The sequence below is a fragment of the Myripristis murdjan genome, chromosome 14 (genome assembly GCF_902150065.1).
Source record: "Myripristis murdjan chromosome 14, fMyrMur1.1, whole genome shotgun sequence".
NCBI lineage: Eukaryota > Metazoa > Chordata > Actinopteri > Holocentriformes > Holocentridae > Myripristis > Myripristis murdjan.
In genome coordinates, this window is record NC_043993.1 from 17478884 (window position 1) to 17495344 (window position 16461).

A 16461-nucleotide genomic window follows, 5' to 3' on the forward strand; every position below is an offset into this window, starting at 1 on the left:
AACAGAATCAAAGAGAAAACAGAAAAAAACAGCAAGAAAAAAAAAGTGGATTGTGGATTTTTGTGGCAACAGGGACATAAAAAGAAGGGCTTGATTTTATCCTGGTGTTTGGACAATGTCCTGCTGGGCTGTTCTGGGTCCTGACTGAGTCGTACTGTGTGACCCTCTCCAGCAGCAGGCCCAGCCTCTGCCAGCTACACAAACAGTGGGAGAGAACATGACATCACCCCTCTATCATCCGCTAGATACACTCGAGGCTCACAGTTCAGCAGGTTCAAATGCTCAATGCAGATGGAGGCTAATGTTAACTCACTGAGGCAAGAGATCTTTCATACTGTAGGCACCGTTTTCTTTTTTAGCACTGCCTTAACAGACGCTGGAAGGTTGTTACAAGGGGATTGTGTTACCGCATGGTCTAAGACGTTTTTCATCCCCCCCTTCCCCTTACAAAAGAGCACAACAAACCGGAGACAAAGAGATAGTTTGACCATGCTGAATGTTGAGGGAACACATAAGACTCTGCAGGCATGTGGAGGATGTTCTCTCCTGGCCGGGCCCTCTGTAAGTAAGTGAGACCGACCTCAGCGGGAGTAAACAGAGACACAAATCTCTCTTCCCCCCAGGGTGGCCCAGCGAGGAGACATCAATTCCCGCTTGCAGCCGCCACTCCTCCATTCAAACGGATTTCATTACACCCTCGCGACATCACACCCTTCAACAGCTAACATGCGGAAATGATTTTGGATTTTGCCTCTGGTTTGATAAACAGGTTACACGAAGGCTGTGGATTTGACAGTCAGCAAATAGCCAAACGAGGGTATTGTTTTTTTTTTTTGTTTGTTTTTTTCTTAAATGGGTCAATCTCACAATATAAATCTGTCATGACCCTGTGATGCATTTTTCAATTTACCTATAACGTGAAAAAGAGTACTCTCTGACAGGGAAAATAGAACCTTGTCTGACCGGGACATGAAGGCCACGGGAAGAGAAAGAAAGAGAGAGAAAAAAAAAAAAAAAGACACCAGTCCACCATTTGGCCAGCAATCTATTCATTGCTCCCGTTTAATTTCTTTTGGGTGCATAATCCTTTCACTTTCAATAGCAAATTTAACAGTCCCTAAGGCCTAAGCACCAGACTGGTCAATAGAAAACCAGACAACTAATTACTGAGCGCACCACGCTCTCTCTCTACCCCTCCCACCACCCACCCCCCCTCTTTCTCTCCGTCTTTCCTCTCTCTCCAGCAGCTGTGGGGTTCATGTACACAAGAGCAGCAGTCAGGCAGTATTAGGTTTCCACTTCCCAGATCTCCCTTAAAAGCCTGTCCCATAATGGCCCTTCAGTCACACAAACACGCATAGAGTTTCACACAAAACACACACACACACACACACACACACACTCAGGGTTGCACAACCACATGTGAATATATAGCCATTCACTTGAGCCATTCTAATGATTCCTAAAATAGTGCTCTGTGTGTTTGCCACTCTTAACTGTCACCAAGTTTGTTTTCTTACTTCACTCTTTTTAGTGTTATCTAGCAGAATATATATATTTTTAAAATGCTGACCTCAAAAGTGGTTTACTCAAATCTTTAAAGTGTAATTTCCTAATAGCGAAACGACACCACCATCCTGAGATAAAATGCTGTGTTTATTGAGAAACAGCAGTATAAACTCTCATAATGTCTAGCAGTTAGACACTAGCTTTAAGAGCGTGTAATTGCCATGTAATTGACTTCTTGTTTTCAAGTAATAAATTAGACCACAACTTGACAGGCTGTTTAGCTAATAAATTAACTGCTAAAGGGTTGACTTACATCCGAGCAGAGAGTGGTTAACACTTTGAGTATGTAAGATATTATTTAGAAAGCACAATCTAACAAGTTAGGCCCGATAGGTAAAATCTAGCTGTGTAATTACTGAAAACACAATTATAATTAGTTCCTTGGACATTTCACACAAGGGAGCCCGATTGTCAATTGTTTATTTAGAAAAAATGAATATGGTGCATTTTATTTTGCTCAAGCAAGGATTCACTTTATTCCCCATGTTCTCCATTTATTATCTTAAATCCAATTCCCCAACCATAATTCTGATTTAAAGCATTAAAAAAGATAGGTTTTCTCTTTACTGACTAACTTTAAAAACACAAGCAGACTTAGCACAGAACCCCCTGAATTGAGCTTAAATGGTACTTAAAGTGTTGTGAGATGAGAGAGAAGTTATCCCCTGCTTCCCAGGAGTAAATACCCCGGCTGTGACAATGATAAGGCCGTCATGATAACACTGATAGCATGCTCAGTGCTAACCCAGCCCCATGTTGTGTGCTGTTGTGACTGCTGTCCTGTGCTTTACAGCCTGCCTATGTAAACAGACCCACTCTGCGGGCTTTGATCATGACCCAACGCACACCAGCCACTCAGCACAGCCCCTAATTTGCTGATGGGTTTAAAAACTCCCTCAATTAAGATCACTTCCCTCGGATAATGGGAAGAGTTGGCCCCACTGTGACCTGAGTGGAGTGGCCTTTGTCTCACTCCTAATGTTTGCCTTAGCCTATTGTGTCTGTATTATCCAGCACCTCCACCCCTCCTCGCCACACAGCTTTGACGCGACAACCCCTCTGCACCACACTGGACTGCCCCCCAAAGAGGAAATGCTAAATGTATGGAAGCCATTTCCCAGTGTACCCCGGAGCTCTGTAAGGCCTCCCCACCCCCACGGTCCCCAACCCCCCATGTTTGTGTGACCACTGAGGGGCCGGGGCTGAGATGGTTAAAGAAGCCAGGCTGTTTAAAATGGTGTAGTTAATGTGATGTGCCTAACGACAGTGCGCCCAACCCACAGACACACACACACACACACACACACACACACACACACACACACACACACATACAGACGACTGACTTGCTGCCACAAACAAGACCCGCTCCCCTCAGTTTGAAAACACGGAGGACGAACTCCTGTCAGCTCAAAGGCAAGCAGACAAATTGCCTGTGATCCTTTGACCTGGGAAAGAGGCAACTGTCCAAGATAAACTGCTCTAAAACTGATGAAGCACAAAATAAGACACGTTTATTTGCAAAATGTAATAATAAGTAAATTGGATCCATGGAGGTGCAGGCAGAGATCAGCACTTTTTGAAAAAGGTGTTTTAAAGGCTAGCATTCAGCAGCAGGTTTTGGCCCTGGCATCTTTCACTAATCACAGGGATACTTTCACAGCCTTTATATTAAAAAAAAAAAAAAAAAAAAAAAAAAAGCTGACAAAAATGTCAAAGCAGACATATAGAGGTAGGTGGGGAGAGTGATGAAAAGGAATAGTCACCCATCTCTTTCTTTCTTTCTTTCTTTCTTTCTTTCTTTCTGGAGGACAGCTGGATAAGAAATGGATTGCTGGTAAAGGGACATACAGTCTCCATTACAGACATGACATCACCCCCTTTATAACCAACCCAATGGGGGCCATTTGTGGTCAAATTCAATGCTCAATGTGTGTGTGTGTGTGTGTGTGTGCATGCGTGTGTGTGAACGTGCATACATGCCCAATCTATGGGCTAGTTGCTGCATAAAATTAAAAGACCAACAAACTCTAGCTTGTCTGTTCTTATAGCAATAACAGATCTTATTTGAAAGATAAATCAAGGGTATAAGCTTATAGCAGAAAACAATTAAAATTAAAATCAGTTTCATTTTGCTTTGTATGAACCACAACACCTGCTCTAATCTTCAATGATCTAATGAAAAAGTTAGGTTATGTAAATGGAAACAAATCTACTGTCATTCTTCCTTGCATCCATCTAGCCTTGATACTATATAACCAAATAAGTTATGTTCATGCAGATGTAATACTAATTAATATGTATAGCCCAAGACTCAGTTTCATGTCACTCAAACAGTCTCGACCTTGGATGATTATCGTTGCCCTAATAAGAAAAAAGAATTCCATCCCTTCAGAGCATCATTGTTCAACTGGATGAAAAACACAAGAGCTAAGTGGAGCTTGAGACACCACATCAGCTCTGTATAACTTAGTGAGGAGACATGCTTGGATCTTATGGAGGCCGTACATATCTCTATACTCAGGATCCATCCAGTCCAGAGAGACTGCCCTTCTGGAAAAGTGGGTCACGATACCGCTGGGGGCCACAGGGCCTTGACTACATAGCCCTGTGAAAGTGTCAAATCACTTGTAAGGCCTTGGTATCTCATGGAAAGCTATATTTCTTATCAAATGAGCACATACAAGGTGAGTATGACTGCATCTTAGAGACTGTGCATGTCACGAGGTGAGCATATCCTCTTCGCCATCTTACTATTGTCATTTAACCGTCTGAGGGTTCACTGTCTTAGGCAAAAACAAGCCTTTCGAACAAAGCAACACAAGCATGTCATCAGTTTTCCAGTTAATTCAATAACTACAGAGAAGGTATGCAGCTCACTTGTGTGCTTGGAACAGAGCAGCTGACGAAGAGGAAAACCCTCTTACGGAACGAGACAATGTGATCTTAGATCAAAGTGATTTATACGCTTATAAAGAGCAGTTGTCAAGGGTCTCAACCTGAGAGGAAAAGCCCAGCTTACAGTGCTTCAGACACAGCCCAGACAGAAATGGCACATCATTTTGATAAACTGTGACACTAACGGGTGTATGCATAGCATAACAGCATCTACTACCTTGTGATTGACAAAGATGGAAATACATTCTAATAGTGTTTGCCGCACAAATTGGGACTGGACAGTGGAGAATAAGAGTGACAGACCAGGTGACCAAGTCAATCTGTCCATCCAAACGTCCAGGAAAGTTGTGGGTATTATTAGAGTTTGTGGAAGTTGCTCTGGTGCTATATTATAAGGCATATAATTGTGAGATGCAATCAGCAGCAGGCAGACACATCCACCTACAGAGCAACAGATCTGCGGAAATGAGTAAAGGCTCAAGCCAAGTGAAGGACTTCTCCTGACCAATCTCTTCAAAGTTAATGCAGAGTCACCCACAGACCTCCTGCCATATAGCCACATAGTTCACTGTGCTGACACTGCTCAGCTTTGCTCAGAAGTTTCTCAGAGTCAGGATGTAGCAGCACACAGATTGATGGCCTCCTTCTAAGGGAAAGATGCATATGCTAGTCATATCTGTATTTGCATTCACAAGGAACAAGGGAGCTGAGACAAGCTGGAGTCAATCAGGCCCCTGTTATGTTGGTATTCTGGGTTAGAGTTCCTCAAGCTGCATGAACAGCTGCATTGTTAGAGTAGTTTACCTCACGACCCGTCGCATCATATTCCTTCATGGGATGGCATGGATTAACAGTCACACACTCTCTGCCCAGACTGGCTAAGAGCTCATGTCATCTGGAAGAATGTCCCCTCACCAGTCTCTAGAGAGTAACGTATCTAAGACTGGTCAGCAAAGACCTGAGGTGTTTCATTAGAGGCAGCCTATATTTTCCTCACAACCACAGTGCGGATGCCAACCCAGAGCTGTCCAGCTATGGTAAAGATCAGGACCCTAAACATTTTTCAACAACTTAGAGGCAAGATGTCATGAGTTATCTGCTCCTCAACATTGGATAAAGAGCAGCCCGCCTTCGTCCTCTCCCCTCTAAAGTGGGGACTACTACAGAATAGATGTAATCGAGTGTTATAAAAGCTCCAAAAAAAAAAAAAAAACAAAAACGAAAAGTGCCTTGATAAACATAGCACAATGTAAAGCCGGCAATTTCTCTCTTCTGTGAGAGGCACAGAGAACAGCCTCCTCCTATTTCCTGAGGCTGATCCTAAGTTCCCGCTGGCTTTCTGAGTTTCTGTTTTCATCCTGAATGGCACCTCTGTCAGTCGCATAGCAGCGGCAGGCTAGCAACTAATAAATCACTGGCACTAAGTGAGCTTTTCCTTTCACTGCTTGCAAACAACAACCAGGCTAATTTATAACCAGGGGAGGCACAAGGGATAGGCTAAAATCAGTTCTGGGGTTAAAGCAGGTCTTCACCTGCCACAAAAGACAACAAGCTGCTCACATTATCTATAGTCTTACTACAGATCATGTATGCACTATCATTAAAAATATAAAGTACCTCCTTGAATAATCTGTAGGTCTCTATAGGTGGACTAGGAGTGAGCCACCCAAACTCTGTACTTTCGCTTGAAGCATCTGCACGGCACATAAACCCAGAAGGTTTATTTATTCACTTTCTTATTCAGGCTGACAGAGGATACTGCCTTTTAACAATAGTGCTGTATGATTTGTAGAGCCACAGAGGATGAAAAGAAATAATTGCATTCTGAATATACTGCACAAACTGTAGTCTCAGAGAAAGTTGAGATAAATAGCATCAAAACGGATTGGAACGGCTCAGATGCTACACAAGCACAAGTATTTAAAGAATACGCACAATAGAAAGCTCCGGTGGCTCTAAGGCCCGAAGATGAGAGGCACAACCGTGTACTGTTACCAATTACCATTTTCCTGAAACAACACAGACAACTTTGTGGTGGCAGAAAAAACAAACATGTTCATGGGTTGACTTTGGATCTTTATGTTATGAGAGCTGTTCAAGTGTTGTGACTTATGATACTAAGAATAAAGTTTGACATTTAAAAAAGGGCCCTTACCTGTCAACTAAGTGATCCTCAAATTCAAATTGGTTACTATAAAATGTACTTGCCAGTACTAAACAGGCAAGTTGAATTTATAGTTGTAGTAATAGTGCATGCTTGAAGCAGCAGCAACCAGAAATATAACTTTGTGACAGCAACTTCATGAGCCCTCATTAAAAACGTGTGCAGTTCTGCTACTTCATTAGATTGTGACCTACATGCTCAAAATAGAGAACTAGATTCTGCAGCAGACACAGTCTGTGTGTATTTATAAAAGAGCAGTGGGGGCAATCGAGACCTCCAAATATACTATAAGTTATACCTGTATTATGCGACGTTGAGAGCAGAGTCCAAAATAAATTCATGACACAACTCTTTTTTTTTAAGCAGAAATAGGTATTTCTGTAAAATTAACTATTTTTATACCAACTGTATGAGAAACCTGTCCACTGTTGCCAGTCAAACCACTTCATTCCCCTGTTATTAGGATGCCTAATGAATGAGGGAGCAAAGAGAGACACAGACATTCTGATGTCCTCTAAAGAAAGAAGGGAGGGAGGTCAAACCCCTTAACTGCCGATGAACCGTCAAAGTGAGATACATAAATCAAAGTTCTGAACTCCAACAGATTCCTGAGAGGAGTTCACTCACTCATTCAAGCTGACCTATTGTTGTTACAAAACTTCTCTTTAGGATCAAATGCGGCATGTCACAGTTTGTTTAAAGGCTGAAAAGACGCCTCATGTTTACTCACAGCTAACAGTATTAAGAGCTAGCATGTAAATAACTTTTATCAGGAGCTGGTGATTTATGAAAAGCAAACACAACTATAGGGTATTTAGCTGTGATGAATATGTAACATTACCTATTAGCTGCTATGGTAAAATTTATAGGGCATTTTGTTTGTGATGATTTATTATCATCTATGCTATTATAAAAGTTACAATACAGGCAACAAGATAAAGATAATATCAAAACTAAATGCACAAATGGAAACAGATGCCAGAGTGCAGCTGTATCATCCCTGTGCAACGCTACCGGTGAAGAGTTATTCTTTACATATATCACACAATTACATCAATTTAGTTACAGTGCAGTAAGAAATTACTTTCACAAGCAGCTACATATGCCTATAATAAATGCTACAGAGTTTAAACAATTACTTTTAATCTGCAAACAAGCATCTTTCCAGCAAATCTTTTTGTTTAATCAGGATTCATGAAGCATAGCTTCTTGGACCAATAAAATCTGGATTGTGACAAATTAAGTTGTAATTGTATAGTTCTGTTTTTTGTTTGTTTGTTGTTGTTTTTTGTTGTTTTGTAAAAAAATTGTTAAATATATTTATGGTGTTTGAATGTCATTTTATGCTTGTTGTGTTATTCTTTAAGAAGCTTTGAGGTTAAATATTGAAAAAAAAGTACACAAGTTTTGCCAGATGGTGATGGTGATTTGATTATGTCAAAATTTTGATGCTCAATATTTCTGCACTCCACTAAGATGGAACTTTATAAGTCCAAACTTGAGAAACACGAGAGACCACGCTGTGTAAGTGATCAATTTCAATTAGCTAAATAAGCAGCCTCCACAATGAGCCTCATAAAAGTCAGTTTCAAACACGCAGCTGTTTTCAAGTTTCAAGGCAGGCACATATTTCACAATGACCGTGTCATGCTAAAAAGTTTACAAAGAAACTGTGCTGTGATTATGTCCAGGCTTAGTAGTGCCATTCTCTTTCACCCCTCCAAATTCCCTTCCCCCAGTGCCCCCCACCCCCACCCCAACCCTACCTCCCTTCTCTCTCTACCTTGACCCTCAAACTTGGTACAAATTCAAAAGCACAAAGCCCCCTTGTCATCATAGCACACCAATTAATCGTTACACTCAAGCATGAACTTGAATGTACTGAAAGAAATCCTTACCAAAACAACAACTACAAGAACAACAACAAAAATTGAGCTTGAGTTTGTGGTGAAAAACAAAAAGCTTGAAGCACAATAAAATAATTTACTAAACAAATAACTGTTTGCCACATGTGGATCAAAAGCAAAGACAAGTGAACAAAAGAATAATCAAACACACTGCTGAGAATGGAGGCATATGGAGATTCCTGGGTGTATATAACTTCCCAAAAGTGCTCAAATGGAAAAAGAGTGAGAGAGACAAGCACTCACCGCATAGATCCCGACATCCGAGCCCAAGACTGAAAGATTCCTCTCTTCTATCTCCGATCCACTTCCATTTTTCTGAGCTCCCATATGGCGCCCCCCACCCCTCACAGAGGCAGAAAGACAGATAGAGAGAGACGGGGAGAGAGAGGGAGAGAGAGAGAGAGAGACAGAGAGAGACAGAGAGAGAGAGAGAGAGAGAGAGAGAGTGTGTGAGAGGGCGAGGGAGAGGGGCGATAGTCCTGGTGTGGAGATGGGGAGGTGGAGGGGACTGCTGCAGCTGTGCACCCCCGTCAGTATCTCCTCAAATCCAATCCTCTCCTCCATGTGTGTCTGCAGCACCGCGGAAAAAGGCAACGGAAACAAAGTGATCCTCTTACACACGGCCCAGAGAAAGAGAGAGAGAGAGTGAAAGAGGGAGGGAGAAAAAGCGAGAGAGTGAGAGTGAGAGAGAGAGAGAAGCAGAGCGAGAAATACAGGCAGAGAAAGGCCGAGAGAGAGAGAGAGAGAAAACAAGCGGGCTAGTTAGAAGGCCTGGGCGGCTGAAGAATAGCAGGTTCAAGTTTTCAGCGTTTCCTTTACTTTGCCGAAGAACTCCTCAGCTGGCTGAGTGGGAGGGAACTAGCAAGAGGGAAAAAGCTTCTAGGAAGGCAAGGAACAGTGCATAATCCCTACCAGCTTCCTTCTGCCCCCACTTTTCGCTCTCTCTCTCTCTCTCTCTCTCTCTCTCTCTCTCTCCCTCCCTCTATCACTCTTTCCCCTGTCTCCCTCTCTCTGGTAATAAGCCCTGCTACAACAACCCCCTCCTCGGGGCGCTGGAATGCAAGGCAAGAGTTTCAAGAGGCCCAGTTAGACAACCCTCAGAGTCACTGCACCTTGACCCTCGGGTCAGACGCAGTGTGTATGTGTGTATGTGTGTGTGTGTGTGTGTGTGTGTGGGAGGGGTGGGGAGCTTTGGTGTGTATGTGTATACCAAAATTTGTGGGGCCCGCTTCGCCTCATGAGATCACATAACTGTATCCACGAAGCCCCTTGACAAAGATAATACTGTCTCATATCTACACCAAAGTACTATGTTACAATCAATGTGATACTAACAATACCTGCCTTTACCCTAGCACAGTAATTTTATTCAGTGGTTTTACGTTACATTTAAAGACCAATATAATTCCCTTCATGAGTTGGTTTTCAAGTGCTGTATGTCTTGCTGCTTTTAAATAAATAGCCAATAGTTAAGTAAATCAGGTATTTGAGGGAAAGCATTTGAAGAATAGGCTCTTACATGTCTGGCAGATCGCGGTATTAGTCACATTATTGGAGAGTTACCAGCAGTGGAAACATGTCCACCCATTTCGGTGAATTACAGCATGCTTTCAGTGCACCGACTCATGTTGATAGCTAGTAATTTTTGTTTACATCTAGATTTCATGCCTCTTGAGTCTCTACAATAAATAAGCTGTGGAAAAACTGCAGCAGAGCAACAGGAACATCATGACAGTAATATGACTACTGTAGATCAGATGAAGATAGGAAGGAAATTGGTGATGTAACTTGTACCTTGTGGCAGCCAACAGCATATTTAAACACTGTATACAACATGGCAAATACAAATCTAACAGGGCCTCTTCACAGAAACTCAGAGACACTGTCAGATTCTGATTCATCAGTAAGAAAATCTAAGTTATTGGCTTTTTTAAAATTTCATCCATGTCTTAACAGGTTTCAGATTAACTGTGCCACATCACACATCACAACTGAACTTGGATTTGTTTGGTAGCCCTCCTGAAACAAGCGCTTAAATCCTTCCAATCAGGCAGGTTTGCATCATTTGAATCAGGGAAGCTGGTACTGTCTGCCAGTCAGAGCCCAGTATTGTGGCTGTTCTGCATGTAAGCACCTATTCTTCAAATTCATTCAAGTGTCCCTGCTTATACGGGTTTCTCCTGCACTCTCTCCCTCTCTCTTTATCTCTACTACAGACACACACCCACAAACACACACACGGCAGTACACAAGGAAAGGAAAAAATAAGATATTTATTTACTAATGTGTAAAAATGATTGCTGTGTTCTTACAGTACTTTTAGTCTTACTCCTCTAAAACCATTCAATTAATGTGATGAAACAGGCATTGAATTGCTTTTTACTTAGTAATTTTTCTTTTGTACGTGTGAAAATAAACTGTATTATTTGCAGCAAGCCAGCTCTCTGCATGGCATTTTTTCATTTCAAAAATACTGAAATACCTCATTGCATATCTGTAATAGAAAAAATAGCATTAGGGAAAAAAAAAAACTCCTCAAAGCTACCTAAACAGCTCCATACTGTGATAGTAATAAGCTGAGACTACTGATAATGTCTTAAAATCATGACAAGCAAGCAACTGATCGACGTGATAAGAGCAGCTCATAAGGCCCATGCTCAGACCAGCTGAAAGTCTGTTTCTGCTTGAGTCAGACTTGAGCCAGAAGTGTACAGCTCTAACAGGATGTCCTGTTCAAGGGATACTATCTGCCCTCTACTCTGCATCTACCTCCAGCACCCAGATGTCTTTGTACCATAAAATGAAGTATGATTGTTAACACCACATAAATGGAGATAAATAGCCCATTAGACACTGCAATGGGTGATATTTTGTTTTGCTCACGGAAACGAGTAAATAACTGTTTCAAAGATTCTCTGTGTTTATAAAAAAAAAATTCTGAAAATTCACCAACTTTACTTGAATAAATGTCTTGCCAATTGTAAGTGAATTCATTGTTAAAGGAATATAAGGGCACTGTAACAAGCTACATTTTTATGTTTTTTACCCCTCCTTGGGCAACAGTTCTTTAATTAGTTCCCTAACCTGGAAAAAGAGTCTGCTATTAGTTTAAATTAGTCGAATTTGCCCCTCAGTCAATAATTAATCAATGTTCAATGTGTCAAGAATATCTCTAGTGATGCATTTATTATGTTTTATTTAAATACTGTTGTTTATAATTTCTAAATTTACCAGACATTGATTTTCTTGGGTCATGCAAGTGTATCTGCTCTATAATATCTCATTACCATCTGCTGGCTGAGGTGACCTATTCTGTCATGATGATCTCAAGCTAGCTAGCTCTTATCACCAGTCTCTTGCCTTCCTTATGTCAGAGAATATTGCACACTGGGTAGTTATCTGATAATACGCAAAGTTCATAACAGCTGATAAATACAGAACCACACAAGTTACAGGTAGTTTATTTCAAGCAAGAAAAACATATTTATTAGAAAGATAGAATACATAGATAGAATATAGATAGATAGAATATTAGAAAGAAGTCTGTAAAAGATTAAAGTTCATCCCATGCTTTAAGTGTAGGAAAAACAGAAAATAGGAGCTTCTAAACAGCTTGTTTTTGCATCAAGGAGCTTATTTTAATATAAATTACAGTGTGAAGGATGCAAGAACGAAATGCTTCCGATCTCTGTGACCAACCCATCTCTTCAAAACTCATTAATCAGGCTGTGTTATGCCAAACTGTAACTTTGTGCCCCAGCAAAACTTGCAAAAGGTCTTTGCTCTTTTTTGCCAAAATTCTCAACCTGACTGAAATATTCTATGATTTTATGATTGACAAAGACAAATATCAAAAGGCCACTTGTCTGACTCTCTTACTGAACCTGAGTGCTTTGGCTACAGCCCTAATTCCTCCTTACTTTAAATAAGCACTTGTCCAGCCTTGTTTTAAAAAGTCAGCCAGAGAACTCCCCATATATGATAATTTCTGACCAGTTTCCAAACAGGCGTTCTTTTAAGAGAGAGATTTTTATTCAGACGTAGAGAGAGGGAGAGAGAGAGAGATTAGATATAGATATGTGTGTGTGTGTGTGTGTGTTTAGATTTAGATGACTGATTTAGACTGCGTCTCTGTATCTTTCTAACAAACTTTTTTATTATTAGTAGCAGTATTATTTTATGTTTAGCTATGTTTTATTGTTTAAGTCTGGAATACCTCATGGTTCTATTTCAGGCCCCACTTTTGTTCTGACTTCAGATGTTAACTCTGCTTCAAATTCAAAACCACAAGCACCAAGCTTTTGTTTAAATAATCTAATAACCTGTAAGGAGAATGAAATAAAATGACAGCCATGGACTGAGAATATTTAAGGAATGGTCATACTGTCATGCCTACATTAAACAGGAAAAAACATTGCCTATACTTTGCTTGCTAAAAAAAACATCAAACACCCAGTAGAGAGAGAGAGAAAAAAAAAAAAAACTTCTTCAGAAATGTACTTGTTGTGTACCAGAACAGTGGCAATGTAAAGGCAGCAGGATGTGTCAACTAGTTTGACACATATATTTAGCTGCCTAATCAAGGCACTATCAACTCCTGCATTATTAAGTTCTTAACTCATGGCCAAGACAAGACTGTGACCAGGCACTAAACTGCTAAAAGTTTGAAAAATGATGATTGGCAATGAATTATAGTGACTTATGTAGCATTTATTAATTTAATTACAACATGCAAACCTGCCCAAGAATTTTCATCATCTCTTTGAGGAGCTTTTCTTTCACGAACAATGTGTTCAAAATGTAATGGCATGCATTGTAATGTGATATGGATTCACTTCCACTTAAAAATGTCCTTGACAATATCCGTTCTTTTCTGTCTTCTCAGCCTCTTATTATAATCAGCCTGCACTGCTGTATCAGCTCAGCAATTTCAACTACAGAAACTGGGAAACTGGTGGCTATGGCTTTAAAAGGGCTGAGTCTGACCGTGTAACGTCAGCAGAGGCTGAGCGTGAGGTAGACGTGCACTGTGGTTTTCGGCCTAGCTTTGGACTGTATTGAAAATTCAGGCCCTTAAAGCTGATTTGCACAAAAGGGGTGGTGTGTTGGGCTTCTCCTTAACTCTTATTCTTCTTCACAGATTTCAGGCAGCCTGCATGCATCTCAAGCCTGCTGCTGCCCTCCACAGGTAATGAACAGACAAACCTTTTCACTTTGTGAGGAACATGTTGGCAAAAACTGAAAGTGACTGAGGAAAAGTTTATTTTCTACTTCCACTATCTACTGCATGCATTTCAGCTTTAAACTAAAAAGTGACCTATAGCTTACACTTTCAAGATGTGTTAGAAACATAAAATATGCTCTGAGATAGCACAAGTCTCATCCTTTTACATTCAAAACTGTGGGCCTATTTCTCAGGAGATGGAAATATTGTTTCGAGCTGGAACACAACGTATTTCTTGTGTGAAAATGGAGACATTGTTGCTACATAAGCCGCACTCAGCAAGACCCAGGAATACATGAAACCTCACCTCTTTCAGTATTTGTTTCTGTGATTCTGATTGTGTGACGGCACCAGCCTCCAGATTAAATTTCATAGCAGGCCACAGATCTGTGAACCTGTGATAGCCTTTCTCTTCTATATGGGAAATATGACTCTTTTTGGATATTACATGGAAGGCTAAGATGGGATCATAAATAGAGCAGTGTATAGACACTGATGGAGATGCTGAGTAGTTGGAGAGTCTTGTTTCCCTCTCCCCCTCAGTCACACATACACACACACACACAGAGAATATAAGTGAGTGTAGCCTGTATCAATATCAGCATGTTTTTAATGTTTTGGTGATATATGATATCAGATGCAGGGACTCCTGTATCACACTGACAAGTGGACCAGAGACTGATCATTGACATGATACCATTACTGATATTATTTAGTCAGTGAAATACATTATTTCAAATTACCTCAGCTTAGAACAAACACTGCTTCTGAATGATCCCTGGTATCTGATGTGATTTTCATAAACCCTCCAAATAAAATTCTAGCATTTTTTGGCTCGTCCTCGCTCCACAATTGAATGACAAAACTACAACAAATTCTGAATCACTTTATAAAAATGATGCTATTTAAAATGTGACAACTAAAATTACAAACTGAAGTACTGCAAGGCTACAGAAGAGATAAAGTAGTGGTTTTGAAAGTGGGATGTGCGGCGCCAGGGGGTCCGTGAGGGTTACCAGCAAAATGAGGGACAGTTTAATTTCACTATAATTTAAATCACTAGCAGCCAGACCAATTAATGCCATTCTCATCACTATACCTACAGTTTAAGAGACAGACTGCACAATTCGAAACCAAGGGGGGAAAAAAAAAAGAAATCCAAATGGGAGTCCCTGGGATAAAATTTCATCAAATGGTGGCAGTGGCCTAATGGGAATATATTTGGTGGTCAGTGGCATGAAAAATACTGAATTCTTTTACCACACACACACACACACACACACTCCCCTTAAGAAACCTCTGCCTCTTTTATGCGAATGCCCTGGCCACAAGAGAACTTATTTTTACTCGTTGTCCATTTTGGACAAAAACAGACCTAATACTGCAACCACAGAGTTTGAATTAGGTCTGTAGAGGGAAAACAGCCTAACCTAGGCTTCTGACATCTGGACGAAGATAAAAGATACTTTCTAGTGGTTGTAAGTTGCAGGCTATCATTGCCAATATTTTTTGGAAAATCCATTCAGTCCATCAATAAAGCCAATATTCCAGACTCCAAGATATATGGAGTTTACTGCTATCTACACCAAAACAGGTTATTTATATGACAAATCTGATCAGCTCCTGCCCTGTCTTCAATTTGATTCAGGCTATCATTCTCCAACAACACACGCCCTTCCAAGCTATGAAATCTAAAAAATCTGCGGCTGACAGCAGTTTGACACACGGGGAATGACAGAGAAACAGAGGGAAGGAAAGTGAGGCTGAGCCGAAAGCCACTGATGGAAATGAGATGCAATTACGAGCGGCTGCTTGACTGGACTCACCGCATATTTTCTCTGCTGTTGTTTTGGTGAGATGTCAGCTCCAAATGAGGGAGAGGAACGATCCCAGAGACCCTAACTTTGTTTCTTGGTTGCTGGAGTCGGCAGTTTTCCTGGCAGCTTGCGTATACTCCGTGCAAGATGTCTGTTGTTCATCCCTACAGTGTGTGTGAAACTGCCTGTGACGACAATGTAACAAAGTTAAAATGCAGTTGTCGGTGCGCATTGATACAGCGATTAACCAACTTATGAGGGGAAAAAAGTCCTTTAACCTGCTTGCGTCTTTCGCCGTAAAAAATGACTAAAACAGAGCCAAAATGGGTTAAATGTCTCCTGAAACTGTCAATTATTGATTTCACACGGTATTTGGTGTTTTAATGGCGTGTACCTGACAGCAGAAGGACGCTGGTTAATTTCACTGTGGAGTGGTAAAAAGGAGAAAAACAAACAGCTACAGGTGAATGAGGCAGGAAAAAAGCATAGCCCCGTGGCCGAGCTGTGCCAGGAAATGAAGCAGCAAATGACATGGCTCTGTAAGCTCTCTGTCATATTGCATCATGTAACCAGGCTGAGGACATGTCCCGGTGAGGGAGACAGGACAGTCCTCACAGGAAGTCCCGGAGGCTGAGGGGACAGACAGGTAGCTGGATTGACTCGCGCAATGAATTATGGGTGAGACCTGAGGACAGAGAGCACAAGCTGGCTGTGGCTCAGCAGAATGAATGGGCCCCAATGGGCAAGTGCTGCATAAACGTTTGAAAATAAAATTACAGTTGCTACTAATGGTTTTCCTTTTAATTGAGACAAAGTGGCTTTTCCCTTCATCATTCAAGTGAATTCGCATTTAGCAGTGCAGCCAACAAACTCCCAAACCAA

The 16461-nt window shown here is 41.1% G+C and overlaps 1 long non-coding RNA gene across 1 annotated transcript in view; it reads right to left on the reverse strand.

Moving 5' to 3' along the window:
- Nucleotides 1–16199, reverse strand: part of LOC115371806 (uncharacterized) — a 57091-nt gene extending 40892 nt beyond the window's left edge. The window contains exons 1-3 of the long non-coding RNA XR_003929390.1: nucleotides 15974–16199; nucleotides 15589–15764; nucleotides 8782–9108 (exon numbers count right to left, since the gene is read on the reverse strand). This is a non-coding gene — a long non-coding RNA (uncharacterized LOC115371806). The remainder of the gene's footprint in view (nucleotides 1–8781; nucleotides 9109–15588; nucleotides 15765–15973) is intronic.
- Nucleotides 16200–16461: the final 262 nt, after the last annotated feature.